The 8,817-nt window shown below is 33.8% G+C and overlaps 1 protein-coding gene across 44 annotated transcripts in view; it reads left to right on the forward strand.

The window, feature by feature from the left end:
• KCNMA1 (potassium calcium-activated channel subfamily M alpha 1) overlaps positions 1-8,817 on the forward strand; it is a 464,377-nt gene that overhangs the window by 101,031 nt on the left and 354,529 nt on the right. The gene's annotated exons all lie outside the window — the stretch shown is intronic.

The raw sequence follows: 8,817 nt of genomic DNA on the forward strand, positions 1-8,817 counted from the left end.
TTTCCTCATGCTATATTTATACATATGCTGTATGTAGCTTGCACATGCATATGTGTTATCAAATGTGGTCCAATCACTTCATCAGACTGAACCTTAATCTGACTTCAAAGTGTTTAGAATTTTTTCTAGGTTCATATGAGGCCAGAAATACTGATATTTAGACTACTTGAACTATGTAAATATCTTAAATTTTATTTATAGCACAGCTGATCACTACTCTTTAAAGATGGGTTACAGTCAGTTCTGATTTCTAATGCACTAAAATCAGCATATGAATTCCAAAGCCTTCTCTGTCCTTCCTCTCCTAGCCTAAGTAACCAAGCTATTTGTTTAGTATGTGGCCGCATTACCTTCACAGGCATTTTTTATTGCCTCCAAAACTACAGAGGATTCTGAAAATAGGAAATATAAATGATAACAGTAAAACATACCCATACATGGGACCAAAGGAGTGGTTTGATGTGTCCTTTTCTGTCACTCAGAATTTTTCTCAAATTTGCAGTTTGTATGATGAAATTGTCTGAACTTGGCTTCTGTGAAAGAGTGAATTATATTTTTCAAAAATTCAAGTGTCAGAGCATTGAAGAGATGGGATTTAAGTGGTCTCCCCCTTTCCTCAATCTCAGCAAAGGCCGCTGAAATGTTGAATTATTACAGTTTGACATAAAAATAGCTTCGTTGCTAGGCAGTGAAGATTTGTTCTATAGGAAACCAGATTTGTGTTGCCCAGGATCTAAAATTGTATGCATAACATGTTTGAGTGTGCTTATTTTTGTGTAGAAATCCATGACTTTGTATATATTTGTGAATTTAGTAAACAAGTATGAACCTGAAAGTTTGCTCACACTAGTGCTTTTTTTACATCTTAGATTTCATACTTCAATATAAAGACTTTTACTCACTATGGGTCCTCTCATTCTTGACCTGTCTGGAACACCCCATCTTTCCAAAATTTTGTTTCATTTTCCACCTCCTACCTGCTATCTATTGTCTGGTTTTGATCCTCTCCTTTATTACCCAAATACCCAAAATAACTCCAAAAAAAAGAAAAAGTGAGGTCGGTATTCATTGGCACAGCTCTTCATAATATGGAGTTGGAACAGTTTCGTGTTCTTTCACAGCTAAAGTATAGCAGATGTTCCCTGGTGTATCAGCAGTGTAAGTTCATGTAATTTTACTGTAGTATCTTAGTGGAAATGCGTATGCATTTAAATTAGACCAGCAGGATTTATCTCCCTAAAATTTACTTTCAATTCTTTTCATTTTCATCCTATTTATGCCTGATTTTATAATCATTTTTTTCTTTTAATCATTTGATCTACTATTGTGTAATTGTCATTAATTTTATAGATAGCTATATTATTATTATTTTAACTTCTTTTAAAGGTAGTACTAGAAATGTTGCTTTCAAAGCAGTGTCCAGTAGTCCAGGAAGCAGCCAGAGCTTTAGTTTTTAGCAACCCACTTAGACTGCAAATGCACAGCTACTCTGTCAACTTAGTCCTTAAAGCTAGATCTAAATTAACTCAAGTAGCAATACTTGCTGTTCCCAAAAGGAATCAGAATCTCAGTTGGAATTGAGGGGTTCAGTTGTGCACATGGAATTGTATGATTCCTTCAGTGTTTGTTTATCCATTTGAAGGGAAATGTGTTGCTCTTATTCTCTTGAAGTTTCTCAGAAGTGACAGCAGTGTGTTGGTTTGTTTTATGCCAAAAAAAAAAAAAAAGAGGGAAAAAAAAACAAAACCCACCTCAAACCTAAGTACTCTAGAGATGCATTCAACTTGTAAGAGGATTTCTGTGAACAGCAGAATGAGAATTCTTTGCATACTGAATTACGCTAGAAGCATATATGTTTGGTGTGACAATGGCAGGAATAAGAGCTAAATTAGTGGGGGGGATTTAGACTTCATAATAGAGAAGCATAACAATGGATAAGGAGTGTGTCAAACATATTGCGAAGGGGTGGAATACATATTTATCAGCCTATTTGAACAGGGTACTAGAGCTTCAGTTTCATCTGCTGCTATAAAGAAGCAGTATCAGAGCGTGAAATTAGCAGTCAAGTAATACATATGCCATAGCCAAAAGCAAAACAATTAGCTGTACGGATCTGCTGAGTTTATCTACTGATTCTATTGCATTTTCAGCTCCAAATGTGATGGTTTTACACTCGGTGAACAGCAAAGGCAGTAAACAAAATTCATTTGCTGAAAAAGAGAGAAGTATTTTTCTAGCCTGCAGCAGCAACCCAGCATTGTCACAGTAGTGGGCAATATGATGCATGTAGCATCTGTAGCAAATGGTAAACATGTGGTGTTTGTGTACTGCAGACTAAACCACAGTAATTCCTCTTAAATTCAGTTGGAACTTGGACTCCAACATGGATCTTCATTTATGTATGTTGTAGAGAAAACCATTCAGAAATTCGGTTCTGTATTTCAGATCAAAGCTTGTGAGCGCTGTCTTGTGGTCTACAGTTGTTTGGTGTGAACTGTGTCTGGTTCAGGACTGATTTGCTGCCATTTAGATGCAAGAAAAATATAGTTTATCATCATTTACACTGTGAACAAATACACTATTCTCATGCACTGTTGGATTTTATAAAGTATCAAAATATCTTTAAAAACTCAGTTTAAGTGCATTTCCCTTTCTATGCCTCCTGTTAAATCAATAGAAAATGGCAGTGATGGGTGAAGAAAATGTTTTCTTTTGATTAAATAAATCATGTTAATGCATTAATACCTACAAAATTTAAATGCACGATGGCCACTGACATAGAAATTGCCTAAGAAATAGTAGTGTTGCTCAAGTGTTTTATATTAAGTAGGGAAATCTTAAGGCTTCTGGAGTTTCTCAGTCACAGTTGTTTTGCTAGACCATAATAAGGCATGCAGCATGTACTATATCTCAGTTAATAACCATTTATAGTTTAAAGATGTTCCCAGAGCCATATTTTTGTTCTGTTTGTTTGCTCTTGTGAGCAGTGATGGAGTAGCATCCCACTGCTCTGTGAGAGCAGGCACATACAGAGGCCAAGCTGTAAGCTCAGGCTTTCAAACCCTAATGAACGACTTTTTAATTCTGGGATTTTAACCTATAATCAGGGGCAGGAACATATCCAAGTGGAAAAGATCTTTGATATGTTATTGTCACAGTAATAGCCAGCTGTTTCTCAATTACCACATGATATTTTACAATCCTTCTAAACAAATAGTAATTTGAGTCTTTTTCTCAATGTTTGTTTAAGGAAAATTTAAGAATGGATGTATGTGAAGAATGGCAAGTGAAAAAAACAAGCACATCAGATTCAATGCTCAGGTGTTCCGCATTTGGTGCTAAAGTAATCAAACCTAGGTATACTGTATCTTTTTTTTTTTTTTTTTCCCAGATATAACATCAATGCAGATGATAAGACAATGAAAAAGGCAAATATGTACAGACTAGTTTTTGTTTGTAGTCTTCAAGTTACCAGATTTTATTTTCTTTATACTTTTTGTTTCTACTGGTTAACACATGGAATAGCTTATCAGAGGGAAAAGTAAGTATAATCACTGCTACTTCTCAATCTGTTTTATAGATTCCCAACAGCTTCATTTCTTTTTCCATTAAAGAAAAAAGAAAAAGGTTAAATTGTCAATATTTTCTGATTTTTATGATCTCAGGAACGTGTTGTTGCCTTCATGGCAAATGAAAATGAAGTATAATTTAGAAGTGCATTTGAAATTATTAAAAAACATAATGCTAATCTTTGAGAGAATTCCCCATATGTTGGAAATTTTCAGTGTCATTTTACAGGAAGAAATTCAGACAAGTTCTTCTTTATTGAGATATGATGAAATCAAGAGAGATGATGAAATGTCTCTTCCCTTTTTCCATGTTATTAAGGTGATCTTTACTGATGATCTTCGCAGACCCTGGGAATTTTATTTTATTTTTTTTACAACAACGTAACTGTCATTAAGTGGAACACCAGTGCCAGCAGCAGAGGATAAAACAGCAACAACAACAAAAAAATAAAGTCCTTTTGTTCATTAACTTTCTAAATATTGAATGAGTATAGTTTGAGTTCAGTGAACTAAACATCAGCTTCTGTAATTTAATCTTTTGTAGATGCATACTATTCTTGAATTAATCTGGCAGCAGAAAAACAAAATAATAGGAAAATAGAGACTATTTGGATATATTAAAAGAAATAACTGTAACTCTAACAGTTCTAATTGGCCCAATAAGAATTTAAGACACCTGTGATGTGCAGTTTTTAGAGCTATTCTCCAAGGTCTGTTGAGTTCAGAAAGGTGAATGTACTCAGTGGGAGAGGTTCAAAGAGCAGCCTTATCTGTGTTCTGTACACATCTTCCAAAAGTATTGCTGTGAAATATTAGATCTATTGATACCAAAGAACTGTTTAGAAATTTCTATGTAGCCTTTTATTTGTTCCTCCTGTTAATTTAGTGGCTGTTTTGTACTGTTTGAACACTGGAGTAATGCTCCAAAAATCCTCAAGTAGACTTATCATTTCCATGCTGAAATATTGTTTTCCTTGTGTACTGAGGATTGGGCACATCACCTTTCTGCTTGCAATCTGGTGGTTAATGTGCTTACCTGGTTGCAGTGCTGGTTCAGCTGATTGAATGCTAGATACCAGCAAAGCTGAGGCATTAAACAAAATCTTAATACTCAGAAATCATAGCAGATGGCATCAATTATATATCCTAATTAACTTCAGTCTAATGCTCACCTCTTACTCTCTAGGCAACCAAAAATAAATAATTAAGTAAACCACAAATCGCTACAGTTCTCAGTAAATGGTTTTCCTTAAAATAATAGAGGGTATCACTTTGGAGACACAGCAAGTCTCTAGAAAAAGTGTTGCAGTATGCCTTGTTTAATTTTAAATTATTAGCTCTGGCTTTCTAAACATCCACATGTGAAAACACGTGTATGTTTGGAATGCATTTTTTATTCTCTTGCTCCTGCAACTTCCACCTATGGGACTGAATCTATTTTTCTCAGATTTTAGCTCTTTGGATAGAAAAAAAATAAAAGTATAGTCCTTGGCATGCCATGCAGGATTCCAGATGGATTTCCATCTCTGTACGTAGATAGTTCTTAAATGTGAACCGAAAGACTAGATTTTTTTTTTTTTTTTTTACCTGAAAGCACTTTCAGAAATACTAATTCTTAAAAAAAAAAAAAAAAAAAAAAGACTAGCAAGGACTAGTTTTGCTTAGGATTAGAAGTCAAGGTTTAGAGTAAGTGTTAGACGAAGCTACCTTTCTGAGCTGTCCATCAGCTCTTATTGCATTCAAAGACTGAGTGGCTGGTAGCAGATGCAAATTGATTAAAGAATGAAATTGATAATCAGATCTCTAAATGGAAATTTTACTGCAGGAATTCTTATAAGACTATGTCTTACAAAAACTCTACCACTACTCGGTTATCAGCTGGCTATGATTGTGATGAATTTTTCTCTTTAAAGAAGGGAATTAATGAGGACACGGGCTAAATATATGGTCTTGAGAAGAACTGTATTTTCTATCCCAATGGAAATTAATTAGAATATGAAATTGTCAAAGGACCTAGACTATAAGGAATACATTTTACCTATACACAAAGTAGCATAAGGTTATTTCAAAGAGAAATTCTCAAGGACTTGCAACAGATTTCTGAAAAGTAGTTTAAGTCGGTGTATGGTTTATTGAGCAATGCAAAGGATTCTGCTTACATGCATCACATGAAAGAGGAAGGTTATTCAACTCATTAGTGCTTTAGCTTAAAACATGTAGCCTGAATTCATCTCTTTTGTTACAGGACTTCTACATGCTTTTTAATTTCTCTGTACCTGCATTTTTTAGTTGGAAAAATCCAAAATAATCCCCCTCCCCACCCCCAAATTCTGCTTCACTGTTAATAAACACAACTTGTCAGACCTCAGAGTCTGCATCCTTTCCTTCAGCCCTTTAGCTTTCTGTTCTTCACATGTCTATTTGTGGTAGGTGAGATTTAAACTATCAAATTGTCTGTAAATTGCTGCATGCAAAAAACAGTTCCAATTCCATAGAACTAGTGCTTTGAGAGAAGCAACTGGCTGAAAATGAATTATTTTTGTTGTTCAGTTGATACTAACATTATTATAGGTAGTCCTTACAGGATTAATGTGGAGATTTCTGTTGGAAGTCAGAATAATATCACGTGTAGGTGTTTGTGTTTATCCTTTGGCAGACAGTGTTCAAATTTGACTCTGAGTGTGAACCCTCATTAGCTTCAAGATGTTGTGGTTAGGCATAAGAATGTGTCTATTTGGAATAGTTTGGAAAATACATAATAACAAGAAAACTATACTTTAAGAAGTCTATACAATACTGTGTTTTTGCTTTGTCTTTGTTCAACATGGACCAGGAAATTGACAGTTTTATTTCTGTTGGTGGTATGTTCATTGATGTCTTCTCCTGCTTTACAGTGTTATGTTATACTTAAGAATTTGGGTGCGCGCATGTCAGGAAGTTATTTGTACTACATTTTTATTCCTACAGAAGTTTAAGTTTGAATGAATGTGTGTGTGTGTATATATATATATTTATATATATATATATATGGTTTATATATGGTTTATATATATATATATATGGTTTTTTACATAGAAAAGGAATTCAGGCTCCAAAGTACTTCTTTTGTGTGTGTGTGTGTGTGTGTGTGTGTGTATGTATGTATGAAATTTTGGTTAAAATGTCCTTTGCAGGGAAAAATCTAAATTGTATTTCTTCTGTGGAGGTACGTGACTTGTGCTGAATTAGAAAACTTTCACTCGGTCATTTATATGATGAGCTGCCAGTTCTCGTCAGAGTTTCAATATACAAAAAACTTTTCCCTATACAAAAAACTAACATTTAGTTGAAACAACAGTATGTCTTCAAGCTTATTTTGTTGCTAGATGTGCTTTACCCTGTCTTCTATTTGTAGAATGAACATAGAAAATTAGGCAGCTTAGAACAAAACAGAATGAACTGTCCTAAGAGGTCAGAGAAATTAATCTGCACATTGGTTAACACATCTCTGTATCCTGAGCCTACTGTTCTCATTCTAGGTAATAAAATTACAGAATCCTGTTTTTCCTCATCCTCCTTGCAGAAAAGATCAAATGATATTAAGTAGATTTTTAGTCTGCACCTTCTGCTTCTTGGCAACTGCTTACCTTAGACATATATATATTTTTTTTTTAAATTGATTATACAAAAAACTTCTTTCTTGTATTATTTTAGTAGTAGATGGCAACCAGTAGCAGTCAGGTGAATGGTACCGTAACAGTATATGATGTTATCAGTTAGGTGGCACTGCCAGTGTCAATGTAGGAAGCCCGGTATTCGATGATACCAATGGCATCAGCGTGTATTGCTACTATATTATCAGTGTTAAAATAGCTGCAATTTCTGTATATCCACCTATCACCTAATAGAGGATTGGGCACTAATGTCTTGAACATGCTAAATAATTTTGGAATTAAGAGATGTAATGACATGCTTTGATATTTGTTACTAGATGAATGCACAGGTGTGCAGCGTTCAAAATAGGATTTGATATGAACATTACTATGTAATATACTTAGATTTGAAGCTGTGAAGATTCAGAAAAGGAGTAACTGCAGAAGCAATGTTAAATACTAGATGTAAGGCAAAAGAGATATTAAAAATGTGACAAAGTATTACGTTGTATGGAATATCATAATATGACAATAATAATTGTCATAGTTGAAAACAAACCAATCCCAAAACAAACTAACCTATCTAGTTAGTCATGTAACTTTTTTCCATTTGTCCTTCCATAAAAAAAAAAAAAGAAAAAAAAAAAGCATGAGCAATTTGAAAACTTATTGGAGCATTTTTGCGCATGTTTACTGGATACAGATGTTTTTGGTGTTCTTGTTCATGTATTGCTATGCATGTACTGCTATGCTATGTTATGAATCTTATAAGACTATTCAGTAACTAAATAAAAAATGTTTATGATAACAAAGGGATACATTTTCCTGACTAGTGAACTCTACTCTTCCTAACTGAGACATTGATTTGTCTGAGAGCATGGCAATGTATTTAGACTTGTGTACACGTGTATACCTAACAGAAGTTTTACAATTATCCAAGCTCAAAGACACTTCATTTATTTATTTATTTATTTATTTTTTCTCATTGTTATAAGTAAATTTTGATACTGGCTCTAGGCAACTCTTTCTCTTTGTATTTTTACTAGTGATGGTTGGTTTATTTGCTCTGCTTGTAACTAATTGAATGAAACCCCAGTGTAAAATCACTACCTGTTTTGACTGCACTATCATCTCAACTGAAGTAATTTGTTCATCACTTCTTTAAATATGAAACAGTTGTATTTTCATGGTAGAAAGCTCAGTAAACCTATCATACCTATCTCATCAATGTCAAAAACAAACAAACAAACAAAAACGTTTTTCCTATTTGCATACCTGCTAACATCAGTAGAAGCTTCTTCTGGAAGCAATAAAACTTCTAATAATAGGTCATTACTAATCAAAGCCTTATAGGAAGTTTTTTAAAAATTATTATTATTATTTAAAATTTTAAAATTAATGTATGTGGTAAAAACAGATTTCAGTCTTTCTACAGGTCTTGCATGTAAAGTTATACTTACAAAATGAATTATTTAACACTCATATTGCAAGGAAAAATATCTAAGGTGCTGAAGGTTTACGAACAATAAAGTTGGTCTGAAACACATAAAATAACTTCTAGTTTAGGACTAGTAGTTTAGGCTGGGGGAAGACCTCATCATGGTCTACAGCTTCCT

Source organism: Oxyura jamaicensis, chromosome 6 (assembly GCF_011077185.1).
Source record: "Oxyura jamaicensis isolate SHBP4307 breed ruddy duck chromosome 6, BPBGC_Ojam_1.0, whole genome shotgun sequence".
Classification (NCBI taxonomy): domain Eukaryota; kingdom Metazoa; phylum Chordata; class Aves; order Anseriformes; family Anatidae; genus Oxyura; species Oxyura jamaicensis.